We start from the raw sequence: 24,944 nt of genomic DNA, 5'->3' as shown, positions 1-24,944 counted from the left end.
GACCACTCTGACCTTTCTAAGGAACCAACTAAGTTTACCTCTTCCATTGACACTTTGAGTAGATATAGAGGAGTCTCTATATAATATCTGAAGACCCTCTTCCCTACAGTTTTCTGAGATTTTTTCATTCAAATGTTCAAATTGTTGATGATTGCAAAAAAAATATATTAACTATGTTTTAATTGTATAATTTAGAAGTCCCTAGTCCTCCAAATTATGAGTGCAGCATTTAATGGTGGGATTCACATTAAAATCCAATGTACAATGATGAAAATCATGTCCCCTAACACAAAAGTGCACATGTATGTACACACACACGCACACACACACACACACACACACATACACACCACAGAGTTTATGAACAGAACCCAGATTTGTTTGTTCGGGTTTGTGAATCACACACATCCTCCACAAGTACACACTTTTAGGGAGGCTGGTCCACTGATTCTGGATCCATTGATTAACTTAACAAAGTTATTAGAATCTGGTTATCTTTCAGGATTAACATGATCCCCAAGGTCATGATCACTCTTGGCACAGCTACTGAGAAATTTTTTCATAGGTTAAATTACAGCTTAGTAGTATCTTGAGACATAAGAGCACCTAACCTCCCCAAAAATTAACTAGAGAAATGTTTAGGCTAGGTTAGGACCTAAGCATTTCATTGCAATGTAGATCCTAGTAAACAGGGGCTATGGAGCTATACTCACTATGATTACAGAAACTGTGCCTCAAATAAAAATTAATAATAAAAATTTGGGGCTGGGTTTGGTAGCACATTCTTTTAATCCCAGCACTTGGGAGACATAGGCAGGCAGATCTCCATGAGTTCAAGGCCAGCCTGGTCTACACAGCCAGTTCCAGGACAGCCATAAAACAGAGAAACCTTGTCTCAAAAAAAAAAAAACAAGAAGGAGGGAAGGAAGGAAGGAAGGAAGGAAGGAAGGAAGGAAGGAAGGAAGGAAGGAAGGATAGTGTTGTACACATTCGGTGAAGATGAGCAGCTGCATTTCTCTAGATCCTGTGTGCTAGTTGACCACATGGTAAATCATACTTACAACTAACCAGCCTCTGCACTTCCTGAAATTACAGCAACTAAACTCAACCCCCTAACTAAACGAGCATTTTCTGGATATACTTACCTACTGTTCACATCTATTGCATGTGAACATGGAAAGGTACCCAGCAGGCTTTGTTAGCAGACACGTGTAGCTGTAAGCGATTAATGTTACTCAAATGGTTCTGGTACGTGGGGACAGACAGAACACATTCCTTGCTACTCACCCTAATGTTCTGGGTTCCCAAATGAAACACTAACACACATACAGACGCACACACATACACAAACACACACACACACACACAACCTTATTTTTTTTTTAAATATGCCTTAAACAACTCAATGGCTGGGCCACTCCTAAACTTCTACTTGGGTAACATCTCCCCTCTGATACTTCTGAGTTATTACCTACAAAAATCTATATTCCATTTTTATTGTTCTGGATCCACTGGGGGAGGCTCCTGGGCAGCTTTTAAACACAGGAATGGTACAATTCTTTTCATGACTTAAAGGGGTAACTCTGAAAATATACTGAAGAAGAGTGAAGCATGTTCCAGTCTTCGAACCCTGTTTGCAAAGCATAATTGTCTTTTCTTTAAGGTCTAAAGTATAGAAACCCAAATCCCCACATTCCTAGAAAAGCAATGGTATTTCTTCACATACAAATGCAGAGGGTTAATGGAATTATAAAATATCACCAGGTTACTTTAGAATTGGCAAGAGATGGAGGAAGAGATGAAGGGAGGGTTGGAGGAAGGGAGGGAAAGAAGGAGAAAATAAGAAGAGAAAGAATATTTCCCTGAAAGATTTGGAATTTAATCTGGGTTCTAGAAAGGGCTTGCTCAGGACCAGTGGGATAACATGAATGAGTTCTTCTAGATCAGAAATTACAAGGACCAAATGTGCAAGAAACACAAAGTATTGACATGAGCCGGTCCAAGTGTGTGTGTGTGTGTGTGTGTGTGTGTGTGTGTGTGCCCGCGCGCGTGCGCAGGTGCTCTGAGGAGAAAGTTGGTGCACTGTGAGCCTCTAGGAGTCATTTGAGATGGAATCTGAGAGATCTCACGGGGGAGCACTGATTAGTTTTATTCTGATATGATCCCTTGCTCAGTTCTCATATAAGGTTTAGGGAAAATGCAGTAAATGCTATTGTGTGCATCTCCACTGCTGTGCAGGCTTTTCCATGCCAGAAACCACCTCTCCTGTTTGAAATTTTAGGGTCATGTATTACACACATTTGATAAGTCCTCAATAAGCATGTATTGTAAGTTGAAAATGGATAGATGGAGAGATGGATGGAAGGATAAATGGACAAAAGAATTATTTACCAGGTGAATTTTTGGACCATACACGTGGAGAAGCTGAGGATAAATTTACCTTAACACACACACACACAAACTAAGACATATTAGTGAGTTAATGGGACTCTCATGCCCTGAAAAATAAAAAGATAGAAAGTTAGTTCCTCAGAGTATCCCAAAAAACTGCCTGTGACTTCTCAAGATTTTCTTCAAGACGATTTTCACAATCTGGAATTTTTACAACCCTGGATTTTCACTTGACTCAGTAAGAGGGCTCCCCTTTCTTGGAATCAAATGCTACAGTTTGGAGACAGACATGAAAGTACAGTACATCGTGTAAGGTAACCATGCATTTTACCCCCAAAATCAACACCCCTTTTCACACCTAAGATAAAACATCTCAAGCCAGCTCCTTAATTAGAAAGAATAAGTTGTTTCCTTGATTAATGGCATGCTGCAGAGAAAGACTATGTAGGAGGTAATAATTTATGGTAGCAATTTTAGGTGATTTTATCAAACTTTGCATGGTTTCATAATGTAGATTTTGGCAAGCATGGCATCAAGGGGGGTGCTGTAGAAAGTAAACTAAATATTTAAGCCCAGAGAGATCCTTCCAACAAGTGCTCATTCTTAGATCATCTGTTCTACATTTCGTGATATGTGTTATGAACAACAGCCCCATTCCAGCTTTCACAGCCCTTCATACTTAACATCCAACAAATATATAGTATTGTTATAATTTGCATTCACAGATAGCTGTACTAATGTAGTTGCATGTGTATATATGTGTAAAGCTAAAGGTCTTCCTCTGACCCACCATCTTTTCCCGTGGAAGGATGCTCTATATTATACCTTTAGAAACAACTTCAGAGTCAGTCATTTCTTATGACTGTCTCCTTGCTCAGTGGGTTACTAATGCCTTTTATCTAAAAGAATTATATGAGTTTACTGCCTGCCAAGTGGGGCATTGGACTGCTGCTAAACCCAGAGTGACTCGACAACATGGCAAGACTTTACATTGTATTCCAATGGCAAGCTCACATTTCTTCTTGGAGTCATCTGTTTCTATTTTCCTTACAAATGTTAATAGTTTGCTATCTTCTGTTATGTTGGGAGAATAGTATTGAGGGGGGTAGCAAATACTGGTCCATAGTCAGACTTTTTGGTTTATAGAAAAACAAAACATAAAATAACCTGAAAAACTTCAATGCACAATATCGAAATCTTTCCAAAGCCTGTCGTGCAACAATTGGACATTTACAAACTGAGTCCTTGGAGAACGGTTGAGAAATTGAGAAGTTGCTTTCATCAGACCAGTCTGATGGTCATAGGGCATATCTGTGCCTAATTTTCTATTTACTGACTGGTATTTGAAGGCCCAGCAGGCAGTAGGTGGTGGCATCCTTAAGAAAGTGGACCTGAGCTGTAGAAGAAAGATGGCTGAGGAGACGCATGTAAGCACCTTTCATCTATACTCCATGGAGTCTGCTAGAGTTCCTGCCTCCAGGTTCCTGCCTTGCTTGAGTTCTCTTCTTGGCTTGGATTCCTTCAATAACACAATGTAGCTGAAATAAAACCTTTCCTCTCTAGGCTGATTTTGGTCCATGTTTTATCTCAGCAACAGAAAACAAACTGAAACAAGAACATGTTTTTTATTTCCTTACTGCAATTTACATCTAAGCAATTTGTTCATTTTGGTGATATTATAAATGGCAATAATTAATATATAAAGTATGACTAGTTTTTAAGGCTGATTTTATGTTGTATCTGAACTGAGGTTTCTGTTTCAGTTTTGTTTTTTTTTTTTGAGGGGGGGGGTTACTTTTTTGTTGTTTTTCCATTTTGGCATCTTTTGCTTTTGCCCCATATTGTGTAGTTAACTAATAATCATTTTACTCAACTTTATCTTATTTATGCTCCTGTTTTTATTGCTAATTGCTCTATCGAAGACTTTCATTATCGTAGAATTTAAGTAATGAGACTGGACACCTTGTCTTGTTCATGATCTTTGCAGTTTTCACTATTATATATGATCAAATCATGAATATTGCCCACATGAAATATTTTCATCTTTTTGAGTGGGTTGAGATTTTTATCATTAAAAAGATACTGATTGTTCTTTTAATTTTTCTGAATCTATTGAAGTAATCATATTTCATCCTTCAACGTTAGTACTCAAACTTCCCTTTTTGTCAAAATAATACAAATCTGTGATGTAATTCTCTAAATCAACAACAACAAAAGTTTGGTGCCTTGGAGGTTATGTTTAATATGCTTTACAGAGACCCTCTTTCATGGATATTCATGAGTCTTGGGGGTATAGATGTGATATAGATATCCTACTTATAACTGAACACTGTAAAGCCTCTTATTCTCTGCATGTCGACCAGCTGTTCCTATGTTAATTGCCATTGACTACAAGGAGTAATTTCTCTGATAAGATTTAAGTTATCAATGGATATAGTGATAAGTCATTAGAAATAATTTCATTGTTATGTTCATTTAGCAGAATAGTAATGGTAGATTCTCCCCTGGGTCTATGACCTACCTAGGCATGGGTTCTTGGTTTTCTTGATAGTGCCAGTTTTTGGTTCTATCTCATAATTATTTTTTTATCTTCTGGTAATATACATAGCATTTTCACACACTGTGAAAGCTACTCAGTAAGGATGGGGCTTCCAGGTGAATACCAGTCAGATTTATCCATAGCCTATGACTCACAAGATGGTATCTTCTGCAATTGGATCTTATCTTCAAGTTCTGAAGGGTGACCAAGAGAAATGGAAATCATCTGTAATGTTTGTTTTTGTTTTAAAACCAGGGCTTAATTTCTAAATAGGTAGCCATAATAGAAATGAGTCTGCAAGTCATTAAATTATATAAACCTAAATAAGTTAATATATTACTATGGCATATTAATTCACATACTTTATATGATTTTCAATTAAAATTACACAGCATGTTCAAATATAATGTATCCAATTTATACATTTTTTTTCTTTTTTCCTATTACCTATTAGAATGTTCTCTATTGCCTAGGTGGCCAGAATCCAGAACCTGGATGGCTCAGAGTCCTAGGGTAGAATGAAATACAACAGGAGGGGGACAAGTCAACTCAATGATTGTTAACGACTGTCATCAGAAGACATCATCCAGCCCAGTTGTAATCACAAGGGTTCATCCAACAACCGATCAGAGCAGAGGTAGAGACAGCTAAACACTGGGCAAAGAGGGACCCTGCAAAAGAAGGGTAGGGTGGATTTTAGGAGCTAGAGTGGTCAAGCACACCAGGAGAACATGGCCTACAGAATCAAGTAACCAGAGCTCATAAGGACTCACAGACACTGAAGTGGCAACATCAGAGCCTACATGGACCAGACCCCCTGCAAACATGCAGTGGTTGTTTAGCTTGGGGATTTTGGTGGACTTCTAACAATGAAAGTGGGAGTGTCAGGGGTGCCTCTGCCTCTTTTGCCTGCTTAAAGGACACTTTTTCCTCCTCCTACCCAACCTTGGTATGAGGATTTTTGCCTAGTCTTATTGCATCTTGTACTACATGTTCAGTGAATATACATGGGAGGTCTGTTCTTTTCAAAGGAAATAGAGGAGCAGTGAGTCTGGGAGAAAGAGGGGTTAGAGAGGGTGGGGACTAGGACGAGAGGAGGCTGCGATTGGGATGTATTATATGAGAGAAGAATAAAAAAAATGAACAAAATATAAGAAAACTTACTGCCAAAAAAGGACAAAAAAGGTCTGTCATAGAAAATAGCAAAATAGTCATTGAAGACTAGTAACTAATTATCTGTGCACATAGATATTTGCCTGAAATTCCTTCTGTAATTTTCATAGGCATGGGGATCAAGTATGCCCATTTCTTCTAATACTTGTAATTATGACTAATGATGCCAGTGACCTTATTTATCAACAGCACTGACTTGCCCAGTTCCTTCCACTTAAGAATAATTAATTGAAAAATACGTAATAAAAAATATTTATTAAAAAAAGAATAATTAATTGATACATACATTAAAACTTCACTGCTCAATATGTGCTAACTACTCAATTGTATGATGGTGCTAGTCTCTACAACACAGAGATTCAATGAGGAGAAAAATAAGAACCAAAATACTATAAAATAGGCTATTCAATGGCATCCCTGAGACATCAGATGAGACAACACAGGATAGACACTTAGCCTATGCCATTTCTTCTGAGATTCCCCTTAACCCTCATTGTCTAGTACTTTTTGTCTGCAACCCTGATTGTCCAGAACTTCATCTACAAAAATACACATGATCTCACTCCTCAAAAGCTACCACGTGTTCTCAAAATATTATATATTGAAAATTAATTTTGAACATCGGTTTAAACCCAATGGGAGTTGGAGTCAAAAGATACTAACAGAAATGAAACAGCAACATTATCTAAAAATCAAATAAATCAACATCAAACACTAAATCACACCTCCCTTATCAACTTAATTGTGTCTTAAAGAAAGAAGGCAGTAGAATTTAAAAATTAATTGTGCATATTTCTTATACTAGCATATTATTTTCTATTAAGGGAATAAAACTATCAATAAGTTACATAGTTATAAAAATATTCACTTTTACCCTATAACAGCATCCCCAATAATTTAAACTAGTGAAATGGCTTTCAGAAACTTCAAGTAAGAATGTTTTCTGGGTAAAATTATGAAGTAAAGAATTTCACTATTATTATAATTATAAAACATAGCACTCAAAAAATTGGTAAATTATGAGATATTATAAAGAAGTAAATAAGAAATCACTTAAATGAATTATAAATATTCTACAGCTACAAAATTCTGCACAGAAAATAACGAGGAAAGCAAATAATTATATGTCAGAAAACAACAGCAATTTTATGAAAAGCAAAAAAATATGATATGCCAGGTAAAGTATGCTTATTTGTAGGCAACACTTGCTTTTAAATGCTAGCTTTGAGCTATATCTTAATGTGTCATATGTGCATATGTATAAGTAAGTGTTGGTCAAACATACTTTAAATGTAATCTCACAGAGGCAGACATTCTGTGTGCAGTCATCTTTCTTTATTCTACTTAGTAATTCTACTTAACACCAATTTCATTATTATCCATATATTAAAAACTTTACTATTTTATTTCTTAATTTTATTTATACTCTTACTATGCTGTTCATTAAAAAAAACTTTTGTAGTGTATTTTGTATAGTTTTTCCATATTCTTAAAACACAGAGACATGAATAATTATATGAAGACACACAAATACACATATAAGTAGTGTGTAGATGTAAAAAAAGAAATGGCCCATGCTAAATCCAGCTAATCGCCAACTTCAGTGGTCTCACCCACCCCATGACCAGGCCCAAGCGGCCATCTTGCCCTGGTTTCCATCTTGCCCAGCCTGCTGCCAAACCACTCACACCTCCTATGCCATCCACCCCCATGGCTAGCTTTCAGAAAGCCAGTTACTGCTCACTCGGATCCCCTTAGCTGCATAAAATCACACTAGAGACTTGTAATATACCAGCCAGATTTATAACAGTAATTCTCCAACTCCAAAATGACAGCGGAAAGAACTCAAAACACAATTGATATAAATACAAGCTGCACACCTAGATTAGGCAAATGTACCCTACATTACTCTACTGACCATCTATAAAATCCCTAGCTACTTGCATCTTGTCCAGACCACGTGGTTCTGGTTCATCTTCTTTTTACTCCATCTTCTTTCCGTCCTCAGTCTTGTCTATCTTTCTCCTTCCCCTTTCCCCTCGCTAAAACTTTTAGCTCCACCTTTTCCTTCCACTGCCCAATCACAGGCTCTAGCCTTATCTAACCAATTAAGATTTCACCTGGCCTGGACAGAGTCTGGGCACCTCTCTTGAAGAAGCAGGAAGTACAAACAGCAATCCACAACACATGTACATATATTTGAAATTTTCACATTATTTATCATATAATTCACATCCTTATCACACACCCCTCCTCTCCTCCCAGACCCACCCTCATATATCTTTCCCATTCTCCTCAGAGAAATGGACGCCCCTCAGGGGTACCAACCCTCCCTGGCACATCAAGTCTCACCAGGACTAAGCCCATGCTCTCCCATTGAGGCCAGAAAAGGCAGTCCAACTATGGGAAGGGGATCCATAAGCAGTCAACAGAGTCAGAGAGAGCCTTTGCTCCAACTGTTAAGGGTTCCACATAAGACCAAGCTGCACATCCACTACAAATTATTAGGAGGCTTTGGATGATGGTTGTCAGGGATTGGCTCTTTCCCATAGGATGGGTATCATGTTGGGTCAGCCATTGAATGGCCATTCCACCAAACCCTGATCCATCTTTATCCCAGCACATCTTGTAGGCAGGACAAATTTTGGAAAGATTTTGTGGTTGGGTTGGGGATTTCTCCCTCCCTCCCTGGAAGTCCTACCTGGCTACAGAAGGTGGCAACTTAAGGTTCTACATCCCTACCTGCTAAGAGTCTCAGCCAGGGTCACCTTCATAGATTCCCAGTAGCCTGCCCAGTCCCAGGTCTCTGGCTACCATCAGATTTCCATTTTCTCTCTCAGGCCTCTCTTGTCCTCCCCATACCTGATCCCCATCCCAGTTGTCCTCCCCATTGGTTCTCTCACCCATAGCCCTCCCTGCATTGACTTCTGATGTCTATTTTATTTTATATCCCCTGTGAGTGGTAATCAAGCATCTTCCCTTGGGACCTCCCTATTACTTAGCTTCTTTTGGGTCCGTGGATTGTAGCATGGTTATCCCATATTTTATGATTAATATCCAATTATAAAGGAGTACATACCATGCATGCTTTTCTGGTTCTGGGTTGCCACACTCAGGAAGATATTTCCTAGTTCTATTTGCCTGCAAATTTCATATGTCTTTGTTTTTAATAGCTGAGTAGTATTCCATTATGTAGATGCACCACATTTTCTTTATCCATTCTTTGGTTGAGGGGCATCTAGGTTGTTTCAAGTTTCTGGCTATTATGAATAAAGCTGCTATGAACATAAACAAGTGTCCTTGTGGTTTTCATGTTTATGCCCAGGAGTGGTATCACTGGGTCTTAAGTTAGATCTATTCCCAATTTTTTGAGAAACAGCCAAATTGATTTCCAAAGTGATAGTAAAAGTTTGCACTGCCACCAGCAATTGAGGAGTGTTCCTCTTGCTCCACATCCTTGCCAGCATGAGCTGTCAATTGAGTTTTTGATCTTAGCCATTCTGACAGGCATAAGATGGAATCTCAGAATTGTTTTGAATTGCATGTCCCTGATGACTAGGAAAATTTCTTTAAGTGCTTTTCAGACATTTTAGAGATTGTTCTCTAGAGACATCTGTTTATCTCTGTACCCCATATTTAAGTTAGGCTATTTGACTTGTTTCTTGAATTCTTTATATATTTTGCATATTCACCATCTGTCAGATATGGAGTAAAGGTCTTTTTCTGTTCTCTAGGCTATTGTTTTATCCTTTTGACCATGCCCTTTGCCTTACAGAAGATTTTCAGTTTCACGAGGTCCCATTTATCAGTTGTTGATCTTGGTGCCTGAGCTGTTGGTGTTGTGTTCAGGAAGTTGTCTCCTGTGCCAATGTGTTCAAGACAATTCCCCACTTCCTCTTCTATTAGAGTTAGTGTATCGAGATTTATGTTGAAATCTTTGATCCACTTTGACTTGAATTTTGTGCAGGGTAATAAACATGAATCTATTTGCATTTTTCTACATGAGGACCTCCAGTTAGACCAGCACCATTTGTTGAAGGTGCTTTTTTATTTTTCCATTGTATGATTTGGGCCTCTTTGTTACAAATCAAATGTCAGTGGGTATGTGGGTTTATTTATGGGTCTTTGATTCTTCAGAATTCTACCCATGAGTTAACAATATTTCTACTCTAACCCTGCAAACACTGGAAAGAATGACATGTAAACATGCCATTACATATGAGTTCCATTTATATAAATGAATATTATTGCTTGAATTTGAAAGGTCATAATCACGTTCTGGGGACTTCAGAGAACTGATCATATCCAGAAGGCTCTGTTATAATCATTGGATTGATGCCTTAATTTATTTAAAATACGATGGTATTGTTGGATCAGGCTAAAAGAAGGTGATGAAGCATAGAGGAAGTTGTTTAGAGGAGAAATACCCATGAGGGCTACATCTTTGCCTAGACATTTCTGTGCTGTTTTTCTTTCTTTTTATTGGATATTTTCTTTATTTACTTTCAAAGGTTATCCCCTTTCTTGGTTACCCCCTCCCAGAAACACCCTGTACTGGCTGGTTTTGTTTGTCAACTTGACACAAGCTGGAGTTATCACAGAGAAAGGAGCTTCAGTTGAGGAAGTGCCTCCATGAGATCCAGCTGTGGGGCATTTTCTCAATTAGTGATCAAGGGGGAAGGGCCCCTTGTGGGTGGGACCATCTCTGGGCTGGTAGTCTTGGGTTCTATAAGAGAGAAGGCTGAGCAAGCCAGGGGAAGCAAGCCAGTAAGTAACATCCCTCTATGGCCTCTACATCAGCTCCTGCTTCCTGACCTGCTTGAGTTCCAGTCCTGACTTCCTTGGTGATCAACAGCAATGTGAAAAGTGTAACCTGAATAAACCCTTTCCTCCCCAATTTGCTTTGTGGTCATGATGTTTGTGCAGGAATAGAAACCCTGTCTAAGACACACCCTATCACACCCTCCCTCCCCCTGCTTCTATGAGAGTGTTCCTCCACCCACCCACCCACTCCCACCTCTCTGCCCTCAATTCCCCTACTCTGGGGCATCTATTGAGCCTTCATAGGACCAAGGACCTTTCCTCCCATTGATGGATGACAAGGCCATCCTCTGCTACATATGCAGCTGGAGTCATGTGTATTCCTTTGTTGATGGCTTAGTCCCTGGGAGTTCTGAGGGCTTTGGTTGGTTGATATTGTTGTTCTTCCATTGGGGTTGCAAACCCTTTAACTCCTTCATTCTTTTCTCTAACTCCTCTATTGAGGACCCTGCACTCAGTCCAATGGTTGCCTGCGAACATTTGCCTCTGTATTTCTAAGGCTCTGGCAGGGTCTCTTAGGAGACAGCCATATAAGGCTTCTTTCAGCATGCACTTCTTAGCATCCATAATAGTGTCTGGGTTTGGTAACTGTATATGGGATGAAACTCCAGGTGGGACAGTCCCTAAGTGACCTTGCCTTCAGTCTCTGCTCAACACTTTATCCCCGTATTTGCTTCTGTGAGTGTGTTGTTCTCCTAAGAAGAAATGAAGCACCCATACTTTGGTCTTCCTTCTTATGGAACTTCATGTGGTTTGTGAATTGTATCCTGGCTCTTTGGAGCTTTTGGGCTAATATTCACTTATCGGTAAATGCATACTATGTGTGTTCTTTTGCAAGTGGGTTACCTCACTCAGGATATTTTCTAGTTCTATCCATTTGCCTAAGAATTTCATGAATTCATCATTTTTAATAGCTGAGTAGTACTCCATTGTGTAAATGTATCACATTTTCTGTATCCATTCCTCTGTTGAGGGACATCTGGGTTCTTTCCACCTCTAGGCTATTAGAAATAAGGTGGCCATGAACACAGTGGAGCATGTGTCCTTATTACATGTTGGAGCATCTTCTTGGGTATATGTCCAAGAGTAGTATAGCTGGGTCCTCAGGTAGTACTATGTCCAATTTTCCTTTTTTTTATTACGTATTTTCCTCAATTACATTTCCAATGCTATCCCAAAAGTCCCCCATACCCTTCCCCCCACTTCCCTACCCATCCATTCCCACTTTTTGGCCCTGGCGTTCCCCTGTACTGGGGCATATAAAGTTTGCATGTCCAATGGGCCTCCAGATGAATTTGCAGATTGCACTTTCTAATTCGTTGAAGAATTGAGTTGGAATTTTGATGGAGATTGCATTGAACCTGTAGATTGCCAATTTTCTGAGGAACCACCTAACTGATTTCCAGAGTGTTTGTCCCAGCTTGCAATCCCACCAGCAATGGAGAAGTGTACCTCTTTCTCCACATCCTCAACAGCATCTGCTTTCTTTTCATTTTTTTTCTTGGATATTTTCTTTATTTACCTTTCAAATGCTATCTCCTTTCCTGGTTTCCCCTCCGAAAAACACCCTCCCCCTATACCCTCTTTCTTACCTCCTCCAACCCACCTACTCCCTCTTCCTGGCCCGAGAATTCCCCCACACTGGGGCACAGAGCCTTCACAGGACAAAGGGCCTCTCCTCCCATTGATGTCTGATTAGGCCATCCTCTGCTGCAAATGCAGCTGGAGCCATGAGTCCCACCATGTGTGCTCTTTGGTTGGTGTCACCTGAGATTTTATTTTAGCCATTCTGTGTGGTGTGAGGGTTGTTTGGATTTGCATTTCCCTGATGACTAAGGATGGTGAACATTTCTTTAGGTGCTTCTTGGCCATTTGATATTCCTCAGTTTTAAAATTCTTTGTTTAGCTCTGTACCCCATTTTTAAAGGGCTATTTGGTTCTCTGGAGTCTAACTTCTTGAGTTCTTTGTATAAATTGGATATAGGATAGATAAAGATCTTTTCCCAATCTGTTGGTTGCCTTTTTGTCTTCTTGACAGTGTCCTTTGCCTTACAGAAACTGAAATTTTATGAGGTCCCATCTGTTGATTTTTGATCTTATAGCACAAGCCATTGGTGTTCTGGTCAGGAATGTATCCCCTGAGCCCATGTATTCAAGGCTCTTCCCCACTTTCTCCTCTATAAGTTTCAGTGTCTCTGGTTTTATGTGGAGGTCCTTAATCCACTTGGACTTGACCTTTGTACAAAGAAATATGAATGTGTCAATTTGCATTTTTCTACATGTTGACCACCAGTTGAACCAGCACCATTTGTTAAAAATGCTGTCTTTTTTCCACTGGATGGTTTTAGCTCCTTTGTCAAGGATCAAGAGACCATATGTATGTGGGTTCATTTCTGGGTCTTCAATTCTATTCCATTGATCTTCCTGCCTATCTCTGTATGAATACTACACAGTTTTTTTTTTTTTTTATCACTTTTGCTCTGTAGTACAGCTTGAGGTAAGGGATGGTGATTCCCCCAGAATTTCTTTTATCGTTGAGAATTCTTTTCGCTATAATGGGTTTTTTGTTATTCCAAATGAATTTTCAAATTGCTTATTCTAACTCTATGAAGAATTGTTTTGGAATTTTGATGGGGATTGCATTGAATCTGTAGATTGCTTTTGCAAGATGGCCATTTTTACTATATCAATCCTGCCAATCCATGAGCATGGGAGATCATCCCATCTTCTGAGATCTTTGATTTCTTTCATCAGACACTTGAAGTTCTTGTCATACAGATCTCTCACTTTCTTGGTTAGAGTTACACCAAGGTATGTAATATTATTTGTAACTATTGTGAAGGATGTCATTTCGCTAATTTCTTTCTCAGCTTGTTTATCCTTTGAGTAGAGAAAGGCTACTGATTTGTCTAAGTTAATTTTATATCTCACCACTTTGATAAAGTTGTTTATCTGCTTTACGAGTTCTCTGTGGAATTTTTGAGGTCAAAAATATATGATCATATCATCTGCAAATAGTGGTATTTTGACTTCTTCCTTTCCAATATGTATCCCTTTGATCTCCTTTTGTTGTTTAATTGCCCTAGCTACAGCTTCAAGTATTATGGTGAATAGATAGGGAGAGAATAGGTAGCCGTTTAGTGGAATTGGTTCAAGTTTCTCTCAATTCAGTTTCAAGTTGGCTACTGGTTTGCTTTTACTCTGTTTAGGTATGGGTCTTGAATTCCTAATCTTTCCAAGACTTTTAACATGAAGAGATGCTCAGTTTTGACAAATGCTTTTTCAGCATCTAATGAAATGATCTTGTGGTTTTTTTAAGTTTGTTTATGTAGTGGATTACATTGATGGATTTCTATATATTGAACCATCCCTGCATCCCTGAGATGAAGCCTACTTGATTGTAATGAATGATCATTTTGATGTGTTCTTGGATTCAGTTGGCAAGAATTTTACTGAGTATTTTTGCATCAATGTTCATAAGGGAGATTGGTCTAAAGTTCCCTATCTTTGGTCTTTGTGTAGTTTAGCTATAAGTGTAATTGTGGTTTCATAGAATGAATTGGGTAGTGTACCTTCTGTTTCTATTTTGTGGAATAATTTGAAGAGTATTGGTACTAGGTATTCTTTAAAAGTCTGCTCACAGTCAGCTATTGGATGGATCGCAGGGCCCCCAATGGAGGAGCTGGAGAAAATACCCAAGGAGCTAAAGGGAACTGCAACCCCATAGGTGGATCATTATTATGAACTAACCAGTACCCCAGAGCTCTTGACTCTAGCTGCATTTGTATCGAAAGATGGCCTAGTCGGCCATCACTGGAAAGAGAGGCCCATTGGACTTGCCAACTTTATATGCCCCAGTACAGGGGAATGCCAGGGCCAAGGGGTGGGGTTGGGTGGGTGGGGGACTGGGGGGGGAGTGTATTGGGGACTTTTTGGACAGCATTGGAAATGTAATTGAGGAAAATACCTAATTAAAAAAAAAAGTCTGATAGAATTCTCCACTAAATCCATCTGGTCCTGGCCCTTCTTCGGTTGGGAGACTTGACTGTTTCTGTTTCTTTAGGGGTTATGAGACAGTTTAGGTAGTTTATCTGATCCTGTTTTAACTTTGGCACCTTGTATCTAGAAAATTGTCCATTTTATCCAGATTTGAGTATAAACTTTTGTAGTAGGATCTGATGTTTGTTTTTTTTTTTTTCATTTCCATGGTTTATGTTGTTATATCTCCCTTTTCATTTCTGATTTTATTAATTTGGATACTGTCTCTGTGCCTTCTATTTGTGTTTTTATTCTAGAGTTTTCAGGTGTGCTGTTAAGCTGGTAGTATATGATCTCTCCAGTTTCTCTTTGTAGGCACTCAAAGCTATGAGTTTTCCTCTTATCATTGTGTCCTCTTATCATTGTGTCCCATAAGTTTGAGTATGTTGTACCTCATTTTCATTAAAATCTAAAGAGTCTTTAATTTCTTTCTTTATTTCTTCCTTGACCAAGTTATCATTGAGTAAATTGTTCTTTAGTTTCCATGTTTATGTCTGTATTCCATTGTTTTTCTTGGAATTTAAGACCAGCCTTAGTCTGTAGTAATCTGATAGGGTGCATGGGATTATTTTAATTTTCTTGTATCTGTTGAGGCCCGATTTGTTTTGGGGAGAGCACCATGAGGTGCTGAGAACAAAGTATATTCTTTTGCTTTAGGATGAAATGTTCTATAAATATCTGTTAGATCCATTTGGTTCATAACTTCTGTTAGTTTTACTGTGTCTCTGTTTAGTTTCTATTCCCTTGATCTGTCCATTGCTGAGAGTGGATTTTAAAGTCTCCCACTATTTTTGTGTGGGGTGCAATGTGTGCTTTGAGATTTAGTAAAGTTTCTTTTATTAGTGTTGGTGCCCTTTCATTTGGAGCATAGATGTTGAGAATTGAAAGTTCATCTTGGTAGATTTTTCCTTTGACCAGTATGAAGTGTCCTTCCTTATCCTTTTTGAAAACTTTTAGTTGAAAGTTGATTTTATTTTATATTAGAATGGTTATTCCAGCTTGTTTCTTGGGACCATTTGCTTGGAAAAATTTATTCGAACCTTTTATTCTGAGGTAGTGTCTGTCTTTGTCACTGAGGTGTGTTTTCTGTATTCAGTAAAATGCTGGATCCTGATTACATACACAGTCTATTAGTCTGTCTTTCTATTGGGGAATTGAGTTCATTGATGTTAAGAGATATTAAGGAAAAGTGATTGTTATTCCCTGTTATTTTTGTTGTTAGAAGTGGAATTATGTTTGTGTGCCTATCTTCTTTTGGGTTTGTTGAATTTCTTGCTTTTTCTAGAGTGTAGTGTTGGTGTTTTCCATTTATTATCCTTTATAGGCTGGATTTATGGAAAGATATTGTGTAAACTTGGTTTTGTCATGGAATACTTTGGTTTCTTCATCTATGGTAATTGAGAGTTTTGCTTGGTATAGTAGCCTGGGCTTTTGTTGAATTTTTTTTAATTTCTTGCTTTTTCTAGAGTGTAGTGTTGGTGTTTTCCATTTATTATCCTTTATAGGCTGGATTTATGGAAAGATATTGTGTAAACTTGGTTTTGTCATGGAATACTTTGGTTTCTTCATCTATGGTAATTGAGAGTTTTGCTTGGTATAGTAGCCTGGGCTGCTATTTATGGTCTCTTAGGGTCTGTATGACATCAGCCCAGGATCTTCTAGCTTTCATAGTCTCTGGTAAGAAATCTGGTGTAATTCTGATAGTTCTGCCTTTATATGTTACTTGACCTTTTTTCCTTACTGCTTTTAATACTCTTTCTTTATTTAATTGGGTGTTTTGATTATTATGTGATAGGAGGAATTTCTTTTCTGCCAGTCTATTTGGAGTTCTTTAGGCTTCTTGTATGTTCATTGGCATCTCTTTCTTGAGATTAGGGAAGTTTTCTTCTATAATTTTGTTGAAGATATTTATTGGCACTTTAGGTTGGAAATCTTCCTTCCTGTCTATACCTATTATCCTTAGGTTTGGTCTTCTCACTGTATTCTGAATTTTCTGGATGTTTTGGATTAGAAGATTTTTGCATTTTACATTTTATTTCACTATTGTGTCAATGTTTCTAGGATATCTTTTGCCCCTGAGATTCTCTCTTCAATCCCTTGTATTCTGTTGGTGATGCTTGCATCTATGACTCCTGATCTCTTTCCTAGGTTTTCTAACTCCAGGGTTATCTCCCTTTGTGATTTCTTTATTGTTTCTCTTTCCAGTTTTAGATCTTAGATGGTTTTGTTCCTTTCCTTTGCCTTTTTTATTGTGTTTTCCTGTAATTCTTTAATGAATTTTTGTGTTTACTCTTTAAGGGCTTCTACCTCTTCTCCTGTATTTCTTTAAGAAAGTTATTTATGTCTTTTTTTTTCTTTTTTTTTTAATTAGATATTTTCTTTATTCACATTTCAAATGTTATCCCCTTTCCTAGTTAACCCTCCGAAAATCATCTATTCCCTCCCCCCCTCCCCCTGCTCTCCAACCCATCCACTCCTGCTTCCTGGCCCTGGCATTCCCCTATACTGGGGACATAGAAGCTTCACAGGACCAAGAGCCTCTCTTCCTATTGATGACTGACTAGGCCATCCTCTGCTACATATGCAGCTAGATAGGACTCCAACAATGTGTTTTCTTTGATTGGTGGTTTAGTCCCAAGGAGTTCTGGGGGTACTGGTTAGTTTATATGGTTGTTCCTTCAGTGGGACTGTATACCACTTCAGCTCCTTGGATGCTTTCTCTAGCTCCTTCATTGGGGACCCTGTGCTCTGTTCAGTAGTTGATTGTGAGCATCCACTTTTGTATTTGCCAGGCACTGCTCAGGAGACAGCTATATCATGCTCCTGGCAGCAAGCTCTTGTTATGTCCTTCCTAAAGTCCTTCATCATCGTCATGAGAAGTGACTTAAATCTGAATCTTTCTTTTCCAATGTGATCAGGTATCCAGGACTTGCTATGGTGGGAGAACTGGGTTCTGATAATGCAAAGTAACCTTGGTTTCTTAGTTCTTACGCTTGATTCCCACCATCTGATTATTTAGAGTACTCCCTACCCTCCCTATATCTGACTGGAGCCTGTCCTTCCTGTAATCCTAGTTGTATCAGAACTCTTCAGAGTCCAGCTTTCTCTGTGATCCCATGATTCCAGGATCCTGTGATCCTGAGATTCTGGGTGTGTCAGAGTTCCTGGGAGTCAAGCTGCCTCTGAGACCCTGTGATCCTGGTGTGACCAAGCTCCTGGGATTCTGGGTGTGCTAGAGTGCCTGGGAGTGGAGCCTCCTTTGGCAGCTGTGGGACTGGCTGCTGAGTTTGCTCCCAAGCTAAACCAAGCCACTGGTAGGGCAGGGTTCCTGCATCTGTGGATCCTCATGCTCTTTCTTTTACAGCCTATTCCAAAGGATGAGGAACTTCTTGCACATACTGGTGCTGGAGTGATGTTCAACCTTACTTCCATCCCAAAGTGATGAAGCTGGCACACCGTGGATTGAGCCCAAGTGTGAACTATGGGTTGAGCTCTCTGAAACCATGAATCAATATCAATATTTATTTCCCTAGTGTTTTCTCTCAGCAATGTTAGTCACAGCAACATGAAAGCAAACAAGACTGTGATATCCTTATTTTGATACCTTTGGTAAAGTGAGTGTGTGAATGTTAGTTTTAAAATAACAAATTGTGTCCTAAGATGTTGCAATAATTAATATTTCTAAGAACAGCTTGCTTTTTAATGTTTTGATACTCTCTTGTGTGTAATACAATGGTTTTTGTTACTTTGACAAATATTTCCTTTATTGCAAATTTTATCATCACTTCCATTGTTTATTGGACATTTATTTGAATAACCTATATTATGTAAATTTCATTGTTAACATTACATTGACACATATATAATAAAGTCTATAAATCTTACATGTACAGCTACATGAAGTTTTGCGTCAACATATTCTTCCCAGAGTAGCAGACAAGATACATACTGCACCCCAAAGGCTCCCTCACATGTTTTGCAAACAAGATGGGTTGCTACCTCACCATGCTCAAAAGGAGGCTCACTCTATTTCACGGCTGTACTTCACTTGAGATAAACTTCAGCTGTTCTAAGTTCAAACAAATGGTTTGTATAGTAAGGTCATTGCCGTATACTTCATTCGCTGTTACGTGTATGAAGGCCAGTTATACAGTAGAAAACTGAAGTGGTACAAATTTTTCACTGCTTGCAAATAAGAATGTTCCATCAGCCTCCCCTTCTCAGAGGAAAAGCAGAGGGGAAATGGTGGAGGAGCTGTGTGAGGGAGGGGACTGCATGGATAGGGGACTGATATTGGGATATAAAGTGAATTAATAAATAAATTAATAAAAAGAATGTTCTACCATATTCTTTAAAGAATGTTCTTTACCATATCCCTTGGTTTTTGTTAGAAACTATTGAAAAACCATTACAACTATGTATTTTCTACAGTTTTTAGTAAACATATACAACCATATGTCATATGGACATACATATGCTAAGATTCACAGATTCATAATGTATACATAATATCTAAATAATTCAAAATGGGTTTCAAGGAACATTGTATGAGTGTTTATTCCTACTGGAATGACTGAATTCCAGTTTCCCTATGTCATAGTTGGAGAGTGATGCTGGATATCAGTCTTAATTTTATTCTGCTAATTGTGAACTGGATCTCATTTTATTTTCATTTATACTTCCATGATTGGTGGTGATATTGATTTTTTTCTTAGTTTTATTGATGTGATAAAGACAATTTTATTGGGGCTGGTGAGGTGGCTCAGTGGGTAAGAGCACCCGACTGCTCTTCCGAAGGTCCAGAGTTCAAATCCCAGCAACCACATGGTGGCTCACAACCATCCGTAACGAGATCTGGCGCCCTCTTCTGGAGTGTCTGAAGACAGCTACAGTGTAGTTACATTAAATAAATAAATCTTTAAAAAAATATCCTAAATATTTCTAATTCTAGAATTTAAAAAAAAAGACAATTTTATTAAATATCATTATTCATATATTACTCTCCTTCTAATCAGGTTATGTGGTCTTCTCTTCATGACTTGTATTCTTATTTTTTTTTTTTTTTTTTTTGCCTATTTATAGTATAGATTCAAGCCTTTCTTTGATGCATTTGCTATGAATGTGTCCTCTCAGGCTTAGGCCTGCTTTCTCTATGTGTTGCTTTGCTAAGGTGGAGCCTTAGTCAGGGTCTCACTATAGTATCAAATTCACAATCCTCCTGCCTCAGCTTTCCAAGTGCTGGGGTAGCAGACATATACCACTATACTTGGCAACCTTCTCATGACCACACTGCCTCAATTACTGCTGTTTTTATGAGTATTACTATCATGTATTTTATATTTATTTAATTTTATTTTCAGAGATGCTATATAACATGTAACTTTTCATAACTTGCTGTGATCTGAGTTTTTCGTTCACATGTATTTACTGTACTCATTAATAAATTCAATATAGTGTAGACCTGATTCATTCAGCCTATACAGTTCAGAGAGCAGCACTTTATGCACCCAAACAGATCTTCTTCAAAACCTTTAGTAAACACTTCTGTACATTCAAGTTGATATTGGGATATTTGGGGTTTTCTTTTGTTTTGTTTTTTAATTTCTACTTTTGAGAGAAAACTTGTAGTACATTTTTCTGTTTGGCTTATTTCATTTAACATAATGCCTCCATGTCTATCAATGTTGCTGACAACAACTGTCTTTTATTATTTTTTTATTGAAGAATAGTATTCCACTGAATGTATATATTCATGTGTGTATGTGTGTGTGTGCATGTGTGTGTGTGTCTGTGTGTGTCTACATCTTCTTCAACCTTTCATCTGTTGATGAACACCTAAAATAATTCTGTATCTTAGCCCCAAGAACAACTACTGCATAAATCCTTGTGTATAGGTATCACTTTCCTATGCTTACTTCATTTTCTCTGGATGGGTACCTAGATATGGGATGTTGATTCATATGGTAGATCTATTTTCAGTGTTGTGAGAAGATCCGTACTATTAGCATTAATGGTTGTATTAATTTACCTTCCTAGCAAAGGTGTGTGAGAATTAATCTTCTCATTCTTGTAGCATTAAGTTAATTCAAAGACAGCCATTCTAACAGGCATGAGATGATACCTCATCCAACCATCATCTGCATTTTCCTGATGCCTTTGAGTTTTTTTCACATATTTATTGAGTAATTTGACCTTACTTTGAGACATACCTATTCAGAATATTTACTCACCATTGGTTAGATTGCTTTGTGCTTTTGTAGTTGAGTTCTTGTACTCCTTATATATTCTGGATATGGTTATTTTATCAGCAAATATTTGCTAATCTTTTCTCCCTTGTGTAGGTTGTTTCTTTGTTCATTTCTTTTTAATATGCAGAAATTTTGAAGTGAAATTAGTGCCATTTGTCAATTTTGTTTAGTGTTATGCATATGATTGTACTAGCCAGAAAATCTTTGCATGGACCAGTATCTTGAATTGTTTTCCAAAAGCTTTAATTCTGTGGCTTACAGTACTGTTAGCTGTTTATCCCACTTTGAGTTGATTTTTGACAGGTAAATGTAGGTGTCTAATTTCAGTTTTCTTCAAATGGAAAACCAGTTTTCTAATTACCATTAATTAAGGCTTCCTTTAGTGTAAATTTTTAGCATCTTTCTCATGTCCAGTGAGCTTCTGACATGTGTGTTTATTTATATGACTAAGTCATGTTTTATTTTCCTGTGTGTCTTTTCTGGATATATATTGTTTCTTTAAATCAGGTATTATGATGCTTCTACCTTTAGTCTTTTGCTCAAGATCATTTTTAAGAAAATATATTTAGTTATTAGTTTTCATTTCATGTGTATGGATATTTGCCTACATGTATGTCTGTGCACACCATGTGTTCATTGGCAGTGGAGGTCAGAATCAGATCTAATCTAATGAAAGATTTCCTGGAATTGGAGTTATACACTGTTATTAGCCAACATTAAGGAGTTGGAAATTAAATCTGGTCCTCTGGAAGAGTAGCCAGTGCTCTTAACCATTAAGCCATATCTCCAGCCTCTTGTCTAAGATATTTCTGGCTATTGGGAGATCTTTGTAGCTCCATATGAATTTTTAAATTAATTTTTATAGTTTCTGTGTAAATATTAATAATTTATGTGATTTACATGGAATCTATGGGCCATTTTATAGAATGGGCACTAACAATACTATTTCTCCAGGAACACGGAAGATCTTGGCTCATTTGTGTGTGTAGTCTTCAGTTACTTTCATCATCAATTTGTAATGTTCATTGCAAAAAGCTTTTATTTCCTTGGTTGAGTACAAGCCATTTGAGTGTTTGCTGTGTAGATTTGCTTTCACGATTTCTTTCTCCACAATCTCATTACTAGAATAATGAAAGTATAGCATCATTTAAATCTGTAATTTTTTTGATTCTCTATCTGGATGATCTGTGAATATAAATAATATGTTACACAGCTTAAATTTGTAGTGGGTATGGTTTTTAAATATTTGTTCTGTCAACAATGCTCATTGTAGATTTGTAACTTTTTCTTTTCATATGATTAGTTTAAAATTAATAAAATAGATGCTATCTGCATTTAAATTTGTGAACACATTTTGAGGGATGTAGATATTAGCTTAGAGGTTAAGAACACTTTCTATTCTTGCAAAGGACATGGTGTCATGTCCAAGCACCTACACTGGATACCTAGAATTGTCCATGCCTCCATTTTGGGAGACTGAAGGTCCTAATCTTGGCACCATGGACACATGCATGTATAGAGTGCATAAACAGACAAACAGGCATACAGACCTGCACAAAGACAACAACAAATAGGGGCCAGAGAAATGACTACGTAGGTAAAGCTCTGATTTCACAAGCCTAAGCAACTTGAGTTTAATTCCAGGAGTCCATGTAAAGGTGGAAGGAGAGAACCAATCCCACAAAGTTATCCTCTGACCTCCTCGTCAATTTATTACACACTTGTGCACACATGCTTTCATGCACATACATACCATGCATATAATAAACAAGTCAATTAATATGTTTTAGTAACTAAACATTTTTAATGAATACTTTTTCCTCTTTTTTCAATGCGTGACATGTGCCTTGCCTTGAAGTCTACTTTTCCTAATTTTAACTACTTACAGATTGATTAAGTACCACCTTCATTCAGCAGTTTTAAAGTTTGCCTTTTTTCTTCATTGGGTTTCCGTTGTTGTTGTTGTTTAGGCTTTGGGGTATGTTTTTTGTTCAGTAGTGGTTGTTGCTGCAGTTGTGAGATAGGTAGGTAGCACAGTCTTGCTTTGATATCACTGTGTGCTTGAGGGTGACCTCAAATCTCCCTCCCATTCTGAGCGCAGAGATCATAGGCATGCTCCTACAAACCTTCCCCTTCCTCTTTTCATTCAAAATATTGGTTATTTGTGCCTTCCCTCTTTTTTATCTGATGGCTCTAGCAATACTTCAAATTTTTGATTTTCCTAAAGAACTACATGCTGATATCATTTACCTTTCTGTTTGTCCTATTAGTCTTACCAATCAGAGTTCAATGGATTTCCCAATCTACATGAGGTCTTTTAACAGTTTCACTTTAGTATTGCAGCAGATTCAAGGAAGCTCATGTGCAGTGGCTGATACTCTCTGCTGCACGGGTCACTCTTTTCTGAGCAAGGACCAAATATTTGACACAAGTAATGCCATTTTTTTCCTGAAGAACCAAAAAATGCCTCCATTCGCATACCTGTATGATGAGGGCTTAGGGAAAGTGTAGACTAGATTGGTAATAGGATAACCAGAGTCCTCTCATAATGGGTTGGTTAATAGGCCAGGTAGACCTCCCTAACCATACTCTGTGATTACCTGCTTAGATTCTAAATGCATATTTGATGTAGATATATGCAGCCAATCACACCGACTAGGTTAAGAAATATTAGTATAGCAAAAACTTCTGAAATTTTCATTCTGTGGTCATGATACTCTAGAGTAATCAAAACAAATAAGTGAGAACAAATGCTGTATTTCTTACAAGCAAATGGAGGTTGAAAAGGTGCTATGTTAAGATTTTATCGAGTGATCTACACCTTCACAGAATTCAAGAGGATGAAATGCTATAAGTTTTATAAGGTGGCACCCCCAATTTCAACACATGTGCTCAGTATTTCTTTACTGCAACTGATCACTGCAGCTTCTGAATTGTAGGAAGTACTTATTTATTCACCTAAATATTCATCTTAGCTCTTACATACACAGGTCGCATGCAGTGCACCTTTCCTTTGCAAGGACAATAGCTTACCCTTAAAATCCTGTCTCAATCCCCTTCCCTCTACCCCATTTCACTGATTAATTTGGCATTAGATTACAGGGAAACAACTGTGCCTGTGTGTATCATATGAATGTGATTTTTTTTTTTTTTTGCTTTTCAACTTGTAAATTAGACACTAAAATGGATTAGAGAGTAGTTATTTCCTATTGTGTTTCCTAAGTTTCCATATTTTTATGTGAGTAGACTAATGGTATCTAGAAATTTGTAAGAAATTGGTCAAGTATTTCTTGTTTAGTATCTTTCTGCAAATGCCAAGCACATAGAGCTTAGATGCAAATTTCCCCTTGATATGCAATAATCTTCAGTCATTTTCATTTGAAAGAGAACTTTCCTATTTCAATTTCTGATCATAAAAGCATTGCAAGCCGGGCCGTAGTGGCATACACCTTTAATCCCAACACTTGAGAGGCAGAGGCAGGCAGATTTCTGAGTTCGAGGCCAGCCTGGTCTACAGAGTGAGTCCCAGGACAGCCAAGACTGCACAGAGAAACCCTGTCTCAAAAAACCAAAAAAAAAAAAAAAAAAAAAAAAGCACTGCAAACTCTTCAGCTCCCTGAATTTCTCCTACACAATGAAGTGTTTGAAATGCTGTAGATTTAGAGACTGCTAGTTGGTTTCAACATACAATTGAGCTATCGTGACTATCTTACTCAGACTTGGATCTTCTGCTA

The sequence above is a fragment of the Mus caroli genome, unplaced genomic scaffold, assembly GCF_978045245.1.
Source record: "Mus caroli unplaced genomic scaffold, Mus_caroli_1 scaffold_10, whole genome shotgun sequence".
NCBI lineage: Eukaryota > Metazoa > Chordata > Mammalia > Rodentia > Muridae > Mus > Mus caroli.
Note: the sequence above shows the minus strand (reverse complement) of the source record.